This window comes from Pinus tabuliformis, chromosome 7, assembly GCF_031772625.1.
Source record: "Pinus tabuliformis cultivar Carrire ecotype Pingquan chromosome 7, CPIR1, whole genome shotgun sequence".
Classification (NCBI taxonomy): domain Eukaryota; kingdom Viridiplantae; phylum Streptophyta; class Pinopsida; order Pinales; family Pinaceae; genus Pinus; species Pinus tabuliformis.
Window position 1 is genome coordinate 1388637214 of NC_142293.1, and position 14266 is coordinate 1388651479.

Sequence of the window (14266 nt, forward strand, 5' to 3'; positions counted from 1 at the left end):
TGGAGGACAACTATCTCCTAGCTGCTGCGTGGTCTGTAGCCCATCGAGGGCTCTCCTTGCTGCATTGCATCGGACAGTGGAGGTTGCTGCTAGTGGTATTATGCTTGGTCAGGCTTGGGAAGGGTCTTTACTGTTGTGTTGTTTCGATGGAGGGTTTCAGCTCCTGTTCTCGCACAGAGGGTTTCTCCCTATGGTAAACTCTGAGCCTAACCTCCGCAAATTTGTCTGTGCCACTACTCTAAGAGGCCTTCTGCACTCTAACTGTCTTTCCTTCTTGACCACAGTGTGCTGCTATGGCTTTGGGCATGTCTACAGGGATGCTGGAAGTGTTCTATGATAGTCCAGGTAATAAATTCCACCTTAAGGCGTCATTTAAATGTGTTTCGGTATTTTAATTCATTTGCTAGCATTTCTAAACTAGCCTTATTGACAGGGTTTGCAGGTGCAGTTTCGGGTGGCCTGGCTCCGACTATCGAAACTCCGAAATCTCTTTTCGATTTCCAACGGGTATGAGCTTGATATTGATATATCTAGCAAAGATAGAAGGGCTTGCCCCTAGTCTTATGAATTTTGTGTCGCATGTTTAAGATAGCATAGCGGTAGTATTGTTATAACTTCGAATTTCTAGGTTTTAGCTAGGCTGAGCTTGTTATTCGATTCTTTATTTAATGAGAGCCTGAGTCTCTAGCCCTTGAGAATATGTATTCATATTATGGGAAGCTGGTCCTGAGTTCTCTGCTCTTTTCGAAAGTATTGTAACTGTTCTTTTGATTTAAGGGTTACTACTGTAATCAAACTATTTGCATGTTTAAGCCGACTCGACCCAGAGTTTCGGTTACAAAGTATGGATGGGTAACTTTTTCCTCCTGAACTGTAAATTCTGAAGAACTATTTCTATCTTTGGATAATGTAAATTTACTGTTACTATTTATGCAAGTCTCGCGGAGTCCTATAGGCTCATTTATTTACTTGTCACCTGTACTAAAAAGAATGCTATGAGTGGTCTTTCGCGCTTTGAGATTATATTACTCTGTTTCTTCTCATTTTGATAATGATGTATTCTATCTCACAGGCTATTTCATTTTTTGTTAAAGGTTTTCATGTTTTTAGCTTTCCCTCTCGTAGTTAAAGCCAACCCTTATGGCTATAATACTTACAATTCCTATTGTTTGCATACTTCCCTACTAATGCACTAGATTCGAGTTCATTTATCAGTACCCAGCTCTGGGGATTCCACTTGATTAAACTAGGGTTATGTGTTTTGTCTTAATATTGTGAAAGGTTCTCTGGTATTAAAGAAACGAAGGCACTTGTCTATTTATTGCTATTCCTTTATATTAAAGATTTAATCTCAACTTTAACTTATGCTTAGATTCTCTGTCAAGTTTTATTTTCCTACCTGTATCGTGCCAATATTAATTATGTTGCTATCTGAGAAATCTTCTAGTAAGGAATTTAGTGTTGTCTCTTAAGGTTTTTCGAATTCTATCTCATATTGAAGACTTATGAACTTAAAAGTTTTCAGTACATACATGCACAGTGTTAATAGTATCTTTAATTACTTATTCATATATGTGACTATATTTGAAATTTAGCATTCTATTTCTAATATTAGGCAACATAATATTGTTGATAATAGCTAAGCAAAATATTCCAGATGTAAACTTATATGGCTTGTTGAACTGCTTATAAACCTTTTAACTCGATTTGCCTCCCAACCTTAAGACTTGCGCTACAACACCCTCAGTCTCCCCCTGAGCTACTCGGTCCTATGTAATTTCTTCAACAGCAGTAGATATCTGGTCCTAACCAGACTTATCCACTGCTTTGTCTGTCTGTCTCTACAACACAGTTTTCTCTTTTCTTACTCCTCCTTTCCTTGATCACAGATGCCCCCACCTCCCATCCTCTTGATCTTTTAGGGATGGATTTTTCATAGGAGTAGTTAGGGTTGGTAACTGCCCAACCTAACTATTTCTTGAGAACTAAGTCCATCACCCTCCTGACATATATCTTCTCATGAAATTATAACAATTTGTTTCCTTGCCATATTTCCAACACTAAATTTCTTTTAATCAATTAAAACATAATTTCTAATTACATAAACTTAAATCAGTTCCAGTTTGTTTTACTTGTAGTAAAAAAAATATTCACATTCATAGGGGACATCACATCTTCTCCCCCAAGATTGAACATCGTCCCGATGTTCCTCTATGGGAAACAACCTTGGATAGGCCTCCCTCATGGTCCGCTCATCTTCTTAGGTGGCTTCTTCAGGCCCATAATGCTACCACTAAATTTTAAGTTGGGTGATCACTCGTCTCTGCATCATTACTTCTCTCCAACCGAGTATACCCATTGGCTCTACTAGGAATCCTCCTTCTAGTTTGACCTAATTGTCAAAATAAAAGAATTTTAGACATAGCTTGAAAAGAATTTCATTCAACTATTAAACTTATTTTACTTTTGCGTGTGTATATATCTATACATTTGTATATATGTCTACAATAGATTGTTTTGAGAGATTCGACTTTCTAACTCACCTGAATGTCCTGCCAATTTATTATATGTTTAGCATCATAAATATATCTCTTAAGTAAAGAAACATGAAAAATGTTGTGTACATGAATGTGACTGGGTAGAGCGAGCTGGTATGCTACTGGCCTGATTCGAGCTAAAATCTGGAAAGGCCCGCAGAATCGGGGTGCTAGCTTAGCACATCTGGTCCATTGCAAGGTGATTTTCTTGGCCTTAACCTGAATGTACACATGCTCCCCTACTTGAAACTCTTGGAAGCTCCTTTTCCGATTAGCAAAGTTCTTTTTCCAGTCTTGAGCAGCCTTTAAATTAGCTCACACACTTTTCACCATCTTTTCCATCTCTTCCAGCATATCTAGTCCCAACATTAGTTTGTCTTCTGGGCCACTCCAACTCAAAGGTGTTATGCACTTACACCCGTATAATACTTCAAATGGGCTCATCCATAAGGATGTATGGTACCCATTGTTGTAGGAAAATTCTACTAAATGCAAGTAGTCCTCCCACTTAGATGGTTGTTGCATTACATAGGCTCACAACATGTCTTTGACAACTTGATTTACTCTTTCTATCTAACCATCCCTTTGAGGATGATACGTGGTATAGAAATGTAATTGGGTTCCCAATCCCTCAAGCAGGACCTTACGAAAAGCTGACGTAAATTTTACATCTCGGTCAGAGATGATCATTTTAGGTAAGCCATGCAACTTAAAAATATTTTGCATAAAAATGTTAGCAATTTGCACTACTTTATAAGTTGATTGTACATGTATGAAATGAGCAGATTTGCTCAGTTTATCTACCACCACCATGATAGAGTTGTTTAGCTTTTTTGTTTTAGGCAGTCCAGTAATGAAATCAATAGATATTGTCTCCCACTTCCATTCTAGAATAGGTAGTGGGTGAAGCAATCCTGTTGGGTGCTGGTGCTCTTCTTTTACGAGCTGGCATTCCAAACAATGTCCTAGGTATTCTGCTACTTATAAATATTATTTTTAATTCTGTAAGATTATTATAAATATTATAACTCAATTTTTGTAGGATTATTATAAATTTTATTTTTGATTTTGTAAAAAATTGTTTTTTTTTTTTGTAGGATTATTATAAATATTATAACTCACAAAGCCTTATTTCAAATACGCTTTTAAAATTTTGGATTTCAGTTTCATAAAATAATTTTGGTAGTATAATTAGAAAAGTGGTTTGGATTAATTTTAAATATTAATTTTTTTTGTGTATATATATATGTATATATATGATAGAAAATTTAATCATAACGAATAAAGGAAGTATGCATATAACTTTTGTATTATTGATTTAGGGATGGTATTATATTATTAAGAAATCACAAAATCAATTGTCATAAAAATATAATCATTTCATATGATATTGATATTTTCATCTAAGGTAATACCATTGTTATTATTAAAACACTTGTGTAGCAAAATAAATAATGATGAGAATGAATTTTTTTTTTTTATACATAATAAACGGAAAAAGAAAAACAAGAACTATCATTTTTATATGGTTTTTGTTTGAATTAGATTTAGTTAAAAGATTCCAGGAAGAAAATTATCTATTCTATAAATAATAAATGAAATAAAAAACAATTTTAATCATAAATCTATAAATAAACACAAATACAAATTATTTACTCAAGTTAAACAAAGGTTATCTTTCTGAGAATAAGGAAACCTATAAATAAATTTCAAAAGAAAATCTATATACATAAATATATATTTTAAAAAAATGACATAGTACATATAAGGAAAATTGATGTTATAAAAGATAAAGATCAAAATACTCCATGCAAATATAAACATTTTTTGGTTCTCAATCCCACAAAACTTTATTCTCTATGCGTTTGTATCAAAATCAGTTATGTGTAGTTAAAACTGTTATGTGTTGTTAAAAATGTTTGTTTTAATTAAACATTGTTGGTGGGCGATTCTAAGAATGTGCTCAATCATAATATACTCATGTAATAGTTTTGTCGCGTAAGGGTTGTGGTGCAATCTCTTGACTGGGTCAATTCCAACTTGGCATTTACTTTAAATTAACAATAGTTTTCCACAATGCCAATTTCTCTTTATTAGCAACCCTTTTCCATCGTGTATTAAATGATTCTAGAACTTGTTTTTAATTTTGTAGCATTATTATAAATATTATAATTCAAAAGATTTTTCATTTTTGGACTTTACTTTGATAGAATATTTTATGTAGTATAATTATAAAAATGGTTTGGATTGATTTTAAAAATTAATATTGTACTCTATTCTTTTTAACAAGTGCAAATTAGTTTAATCTCTTTCATTATCAATTGTAGAGTAGTTTAATCTCTTTCATTAACAATTGCAGTGTAGTCTAAGGATTATGTTGCTACAAAATATGCTTATAGAAGTTATTAGCTATAAATATTAGTATAATATGGAATAGATTAATATACATTTTTCATATATGTAAGTTAAAATGATTATTTTAAGAAATTATTTTACAAAACACAATTTTATTCATATTATGACAAAATTTGACAATTTAAATTTTTCAAAAAATAAAATCTTATAATTGAGTGGCATATACAACTAAATGAATGTCACAACCTAACTACATATTGTTTAGTACAATGCACAATGATCAATTTGGAATGTCACTTAACATGATGTGTTAAGCTCTAGGTAGGTACCAGTAATGTGAAATTTGTGAGGGATTTTGTTGGAGTTATTTTTGCCTAACCATTGACCATCTCATAACTTGCTCATGTTTTAAAAAATAGAGGCATAAACAATATTTATTAATTCTTCTTTCATTTTCTAAAAATTATCATACATTGTAACCTTGAAAAATAATAGAAAAGTAAGAATTCAAGTAGAGTGGAGAAGAACTTCTTTCTAATTATATGAAAATTTGAATATAAAAACGAGGGTTCCAATATATGATAAAATTAAAAGGTATATATATATATATATATATAAGAAAGTTTAATCATAATGAATAAAGGAAGTATGCATATAACTTTTGTATTATTAATTTAGGGGATGCTATTATATTATTAAGAAATCATAAAATTACTTTGATAAAAATATAATCATTTCATATAATAGTGACATTTTCTTCTAAGGTAATATCATTGTTATTACTAAAAATCTTGTGTAGAGAAATAGATAACAATGAGAATGAATACCCTTTTCTATTCATAATAAATGGAAAAAAGAGACAATTTTATATGGTTGTTGTTTGAATTAGATTTAGTTAAAAGATTCCCTGACGAAATTATCTATTTTGTAAATAGTAAATGAAAGAAACAAAAATTTTAATCATAAAAATATAAATAAATACAAATAAAAATTATTTACTCAAGTTAAACAAAGGTTACCTTTCTCAAAAGAAGGACACCTATAAATAAATCTCAACTAATAATACATGTAAATGAAAATCTATATACATAAAAATATATACGTTACAAAAAAAAGAGAACATAGTACATGTAAGGAGAAATGATGCTATAAAAAATAATCAACGCAAATATAAACAATTTTTTGTTCTTAATCCCACAAAAATTTATTCTATATATGTATGTATCCATAGAGCATATAATGTTTGTCCCTCTCCATAATATTATTTGTGAGTATCGAATGATTGAATGATTGGATATCCATAATGCATTTTGCATGCAAAGTCAAAGTGATGCAACTAAAACAAGAAAACAAATTTGGACACAACCAAATAAATATTTATTACTATGAAATGTTAGTATTAAAGGATATGTATAAAAAAGTTTAGACCAATTCCTCGTTTGTAAAGACTTATGCCTTTTCTATGGAATTTTACTGATTGGTTGAAAACAAATAAATGTTAAGATATAAAATATTGGTTAAGTGATGTGAGAATGCCTTTTCCTAATAATTTGCAGTGACTCATATCAATTCAAGCTTACGATATAGATAGATAACATATATATATATATATATATATATATATATATATATATATATATATTTGAATACCAATGTGATAAAATTGGAATTGTTTCACAAACTTTGAAAGTATGTTATGGTAGAGTACTAAGTTCCAATTAAAATATAAAATTTTGCATAAAAAAATGCTACTCGAGAAAAAATTGATAAAATAGATGTCTTGGTCACATTCCTTACCTATTTTGTTATTAACTCTATTTCTCTATACTTTTTCTTTCATTGCTTCTTATTCTTGTTCAAAGTATGGGTGGTTAGATAAGACTCGAGTGGGTTAATTAACTATATTTTTATTTGGGCCCCCAAGATCATTGAGTCGAGAGTCTCATTCTACAACATTGTATGAGGGGATGTGTAAGTTTGTCGGTTCCCCTTTAAAATAAAAATAAAAAAGAGTTAAAAATAATGTCGTCTGTAGTAAATAAATAGAATGAGTACAAGTGTTGAGGTGCAATCTCTTGAGTGAGTTACTTTGTCACAAGAAATGTTCAACATCTTTGTTCAATTCCAACCTGGCAATTACTTTTTACTAACAATAGCTTCCCACTATGTCGTTTTCTCTTTATTAGGAACACTTTTCCCCCATGTACTACATGATTCTAGAACTTGCTTTTTAATTTTATAAATATTATAACACACAGCCCTATTTTGGAATAGGCGTTTCAGATTTTTAACTTTTGGACTTTAAGTTGATAGAATATTTTTGGTAGTATATTTAATTTGATAGAATAGTTTTGGCAGTATAATTAGAAAAATAGCTTGCATTGATTTCAAATATTAATCTTGTAGATTACTTTCTTTAACAAGTTTTTAGTAATCTAGTCACTGCAACTAAAAATTAAGAATTATGTTGCTATAAAATTTGCATATAGAAGCTACAAGCGCTACATATAAAGCATACCATGAAAGATTTAAATTGATATTAGCATAGTCTGGAATAGATTAATATATATTTTTCGTATGTGTAAGTTAAAATCATTATTCTATGAAATTATTTTACAGAAAGAAATGGTACTGATATTTATATGACAAAGTTTGACAACTTATATTTTCCTAAAACAAAAAAAAATGTAATAGAGTTATGAAGTAGTAACTTTGGTAGACTTGTTCAAATCATATTTACATTATGTGCATATACAACTAAATGGATGTCACAACTAAATTACAAATTGTTTAGTACAATGCACAATGATCAATTTAGCATGTCATTTAACATGATGTTAAATTCTTGCCTAGGCAACTAATAATGTGAAATTTGTGAGCATAGAAAATTTTAGGGGCGAAGGTTTGCCCTTTGACGAAATTAAGGGGTTTTAAATTTTTAGTGGGCGAATATTTTGTATCATAGTACATTTTTACAAATCACCTCAAATAGCCCACCTTATTTTAAGGGAGAGGGTAAAAAAAGGTAAATTTAGCCTTTGAAATTAGGAGTTACAACCTTCCATTCGTCCATTTTCAAGAATAGGTTTTATTTAAGTGAATCCATTCGCCCATTTTCAAGAATAGTTTTTATTTAAGTGAATCCTATGGGCCAAAGGCCGAAATACCATACTTATAAAAGAGGTATGGTAAATTAATAAAAATATAAATGAATGAGAGGTATGGTAAATAAATCAAACATTTTTTATATTTACTCCATAAGTCACTTTATATGAATGCAACGGTGTAAACAAATAAAAATATAAGTAAAGTGGAGGTATGGTAAATAAATAAACATCTTTTTATACTTACTCAAAAGGTATGGTAAATAAATAAAAATATAAATAAACTAGATGCATGGTAAATAAATAAAACCTCTTTTTATATTTAGTCCATAACCCTCGTTCTATTTATGAAGGCTCAGGAAAGAGCTTTTATTTAAGTGAATCCTATGCGCCAAATACCATATTTATAAAAAAGGTATCGTAAATTAATAAAAATATAAATAAACGAGAGGTATGGTAAACCAATAAAATATTTTTTATATTTAATCCATAAGTCACCTTATATTTAAGGACAATAAAAAAATGCATTATATTTAGGTGAAACCTATTGGCAAAATACTATGGGACAAATACCATGGACTAGATTGTTATTAATACAATGAAAAAAAACATTATTAACCCTAGTATAAGTATTAATAAAAATAAAAATGGCACATGGTATTGACCCATGGTATTCACCAAAATGGCACATGGTATTGACCCATGGTATTCAATTGGAATGTAGCCTATTTAAATGGGGGAATTAAACCAGCATAGATCCATCTTTACTCTGGATCTACTAACCCCCGAGGGGTATCAAATATCGTGATATGCAAACTAGCACAGAGTGAAAAAATATTTGATCCGATCAAGAGTAAAAATGGATGCTGTGATTTAATGTATGTTAAACATTTTAGCTTGGTTAAAATAAAAAATAAAATAAAAATCAACTATTAATTTTATTAATTTTTATAAATTACTGATAGTAATTTTTAAGCTCCAGGTTTATGATAACCGATGGTCTTGACCCATGGTAATACCATGGTATTCATGTGAGCATAGATTATTTAAAGGGGAAATTCTATCATCTTAGATCCAGCTTAATTCTGGGTCTACCAAGTGCTCAGAGGGATAAATAGATTTCATCCCCCTAAGAGTAGTAGATGTCGAGTTAAGATGGATATAGGTTGGTTTTTATGATAATGAAGATATTAAATGGACTTAGGAAATTATATTGTAAAACCATCTTAAGGTGAATGGTTAAAGCATAGACATTGGACAAGTATATTTGTATACTTCTATTTTAAACTGAAACAAATCTAGGGCTAAAAGGAATGGATTGATTGCACTAGTCATCCTTCTATAACTTTCCAACATATGCTGGAGTAAACAGATTGTAATTTGGGTAATTTTTCTAATTGCAAACAGGGACATACTTGTGTATTGGGAGGGTGGTTACGAGGTCCCTAGAAGTGATGAACTTGAAATTTTCTTGGTTTTATATATAGTATTAGGTTTTTTCTCATGCTTTCTATGAATGGAACAGGTGAATTTTATCCTACACCCACTAGGTTATTGATATGTAATTTCAGTAATTTTGATTTCAAAAGATATTTTAAAGAAATGCAATGATTTCATTTACGTATTCAATAAACACAAGATTTTATAATTGAGTAAAATATTTACCGTGCCTTGTGAGAGATTCGCCAAAAAATTATATATACATATAATATTATTGATAAAATGGCCTTCCATTTTTCCTATATACCATGGAGATTCGCCCATTTATTTTACATGTAAATTTAGGGGGGGTTCTTAAAGTTTTCCTTGTTTGTGAGGGATTTTCTTGCATTTCTTTCTGATTAATCATTCAACCATTGACCATCTCATAGATTTCTCTTGTTTTAAAAAATAGATGCATAAACAATATTTATTAATGCTTCTTTAGTTTTTCTAAAAATTATCATACATTGTAACTTTGAATAATAACGTAAAAGTAGGAATTGAAGTAGAGTGGAGAAGAGCTACTTTCTAATTATATCAAAATTTCGTTTTAAAATTCGGGGTTCCAATAAATGATAAAACTAGAAGAACTAGTCAAATTCAAGAGTAAAATAAAAATGAAATAAGAATGTCTCGTGTATTTAATTTATAGACTTATATATATATATATATATATATATATATATAAGTTAGAAAAGTTAATCATAATGAATAAAGTATGCATATAACCTTTTTTTTTTGTTTTTTGTTTTTGTAACTCAAGGATCTATTCACTAATCAAAACGAGACTACATAGTTATCAAAATTCAAATAGTGTCACCCCTACCGGACTTGTTGACCATTACTATCACCATATTAGAAAAAAATAAAAGCAAAGACAAATTAGAGGTCCAAAGGCTGACACGCCAAAATCACCAAAAGACAAAAAAAACCAAAATAACACATGTGACCATGTTTAATCATGACAAGTAATTGACGATGGATTGTTTGGCCATGTCCCTAGACGGGGAGGGGGGCAATATGAACACTAAACATGTTGCTCAAAGTGAGCTAGCCATGTTTCTAACTTCTCAACCTTTTTTGTAATCGTATTTTGACACCGCCAAACAACCACAATCCTTTCTTTAACATGGTATTGAAAGTAATGGAGTTTATTTAGCATGGAGATAAAAAGCTCGTGGTATTCCTTTATGATCTTGTCATATGTGCCTAAGTGATCTAGAATAGACTAGAGCAGGTCACGAAAGGCATTAGAGTGAATCTGTCAGCCAACAACTCATGCGTGTCTTGACCTACAACTCTCACCCCACACACCTGCTCCACCCCCACACTACGACACCAAGGGCACTTTTAAGACAATTTTTTAAGGCAAAAGAAATATTTTGTCTTAAAATCATTTTTTATTTTAATTATTTTACATTAGAATTTAATATCAATTGAATTTTCATAAATATAAAATTTAAGACGAAAACAGTTTGAGACAAAAATATTTTAAGACAAAAATTTGTATTTAAGACAAAAACAACTTAAGACAAAGATATTCTAAGACAAAATTTTGAATTTAAGACAAAATTAGTTTAAGACAAAAATATTTTAAGACAAAACTTTATATTTAAGACAAAAACAGTTTAAGACAAAAATATTTTAATACAAAAACAATTTCAGACAAAAATATTTTAAGACAAAACTTTATTTTAAGACAAAAATAATTTAAGACAAAATTATTTTAAGACAACACTTTATATTTAAGACAAAAATATTTTAAGACAAAAATATTTTAAGACAAATTTATATTTAAGACAGTGGCCACTTAAGACGAAACTCATTTAAGACAATTAAAAATTAATACAAAAAAAATATCAATTTAAGAAAATATTATTTAACAACTACGAAATTGACTTTGAAGTGCACCCTAAGTCCTCCAGCTTGCGGGCTAGTACTATATCATGCATATAACAACACTGCTAGTTCAATTTCCATTCACGTTATCTTATATAAAGACAACGACTTGTTGGGCTCTTCATTTTGTTGGGGTAGGCAACTCTGTAGAACGTGAAAATTTTCCCTCGCAAGATTTCCCATACATTAATTACTCTTTTCTCCCTTCAATCTTTGTTGATATGATTAGATACAACTTGTATGTCATTGCATTCGACACTACTACATAGAGTGGAATTTTAAGACAAATTGTTAAGACAAAATGAATCTTTTGTCTTAAAATTTTTAATATGAGGCGCTAGTAAAAAAGGTAAAGGATTAGGGGTTTGTCCTTATGCTATTGATGGGCTCTTCGAGAAGCAGAGCGATGGAGGTTGGCAACAACTAATGGGATTTAGGGCATTGGAGGCCGACAACAGAGGTGTGCATCGTAAGAGGAGCAATGGAGGCACTTTCGATGAATGTGGATAGGTGGTAACATAGTTAAAGTACTTTGAAGGGTCTCCATAAATTGTTATTTAATATGTGTTTTTTGATTATTTTATTTATTTTGAACGCTACTTAACTTCATTCATTGTTATTATTAGCACATTGTTGTGTTGGATTAGAAACATGGATTAGATTCACCTAAAGGATTGTTGAAAAATGTAGGAAGAAATTCTCAATTTGATTTTGCCTTGATTAAATTGAGAGAATTTGAATTTCCACATTAGCAGACAACTTGGGTACAATTAAATTGTAATGACCATAAGAATTTGGTGCTCAAGGATAAACTTTGAAACATCAAGATGTAGAAGAATGACTTTTTCCTACAATGTCTGAGGAAGTTCACACAAGTTCATGTTGGTGTTACTTTTTCAAAGGAGACTTAGTAAGCATATCCCTTCTGGGCCTTCTCAAGCGTTGGCATAGTTATTAAGATTAAGTGAATGAGAGAGAGAAACTACCGAATAGGCAAAACTTATGGTATGATTTGGTATAAGAGGAAATAAGGCAGAATATCGAAGATGGGACCTCATCCAAGGGAAAGGATGAAGAAAAGTTTGCATTGGTTGGAAAGGGAAAGAAGGGAAAAGGGAAGAAATCTCAAACCAAACCAGAATCCAGCTAAGGGGGAAAGAAGAAAGATTTGTCACAAATTAAATGCTTCCATTGTCATGAATACAAGCACTATGCCACGACGTGCCCACAGGAAAAGGCAAGCAAGAATACCTTAGGAGGAGCAGTCACAGTTCGACCTTGACTTTACCCTTATCGCATGCATGTCCAACACAGTGATGGGGAGTGTGTGGTACTTGGACTTAGGTGCATTGTTCCACATGACAGGGTGTAGAGATTTTTTCAGTGACCTAGAGGAGAAATATCTCCAGATGCACATCGAGATAGGGGATGATGGAAGGTACAACATGACCAGTATGGATATAGTCACCTTTCAGAGGGAGTCAGGTTCCCCTCTCAGGCTTAGGGATGTCATGTTTGTTCTAGGCCTAAAGAAAAGTCTCATCTCTGTTGTAATTTTGGAAGACCGTGGTTACGGCATGATCTTCAACAAAGGAAAAGCATTCTTGAGGCACACAGCCACGGGACAGGTGAAGAAGATTGAGGTTTGTGTGAAGAATCTATATAAGTTAGATTTGGAAGATTGTGTTGCATTAAGCACTGAGGAAAAGAAATTACAAGGCCGCAATGTAGGTGAAATTTAGCACATAAGACTTGGCCTTTTGCATCATGGCACCTTGAATATTATACAAAAAATACCCACTAGCCTCCCTAAAGGAGCACTTGAGGAACAAGATGTATACAAAGGATGTACTTTGGGGAAGTACATAAAATCTGCATTCCATGATCGGGACAAAAAAGTGCATGCAATACAAGAAAGGATCTCCTATAATGTTTGTGGACCTTTCTCGATAGCCTCCACTACCAAAGACACATGTTTTTTCTTTTTTATTGATGACTTCTCACATAAGTGTTGGATCTCTTCATGCAGAAGAAAGATGAGACATTCTTCAAGTTCGTAGAATTCAGGGCATTGGTTGAGAAAGAAACCAGCAAGAAGGTGAAGGCTCTCTAGAGAAATAATGGAGGTGAGTATGTGTTTCATGAATTTAAAAATTTATGTGTGAAACAAGGCATTTGACGAGAGTTGATAACACCCCACAACCCACATCCGAATGAGGTGGTTGAGAGAAAGAACCATAGCATTTTGGGAGCAACGAGGGTGATTTTGCACGACCAAGGACTACCTTTGCATTTGTGGGTTGACGCATGCAACACAACAGTCTGTTTGCAGAACTGAAGTCCTCATCAGATTCTTGGCATCATTACACCGGAGGAGGCTTTCTTGGGAACAAAGCCGGATGTGTCACACTTCAATATTTTTGGAGCCTCTGTTTACTTCCATGTCTCCAAAGAATCAAGGAATAAGATTTAGTCGACCACAAAATTTGGGGTATTTGTGGGTTACACAGAAACTCCCCACAACTAACATGTGTACTTGTCATCACTCATAATAATAGTTGTGCGAAGGGATGTAAATTTTGATGAGGAGAAAGCTATGTGGTGCTCTCTTGACAGGGAACATTAGATCCCACCAAAAGATGAGATTTTAGCTCCAAAAGAGGAACCTCAAGAATTTGTAGAGCAACCACAAATTGTGGAGTAGAGAGTGGAGACATTCACTAAAGAAAAATCTCTAGAGAAGGAAAAAAAAGAACTAAGGAAGTTGATAGACCTGTGAAGGATGCAAGGGATAATGTGGGGTATCCTTCAAATTTTCATAAGAAAAGGAGGTCACCTGAGAGGTACACTAGCTACATGGCTCTTATGACTGAGCTTATAGAGATTCAA

General features: G+C 31.8%; 1 pseudogene; it reads left to right on the forward strand.

The window, feature by feature from the left end:
* Nucleotides 1-293: 293 nt before the first annotated feature.
* LOC149252832 (monooxygenase 2-like) overlaps nt 294-14266 on the forward strand; it is a 208616-nt pseudogene continuing 194643 nt past the window's right edge.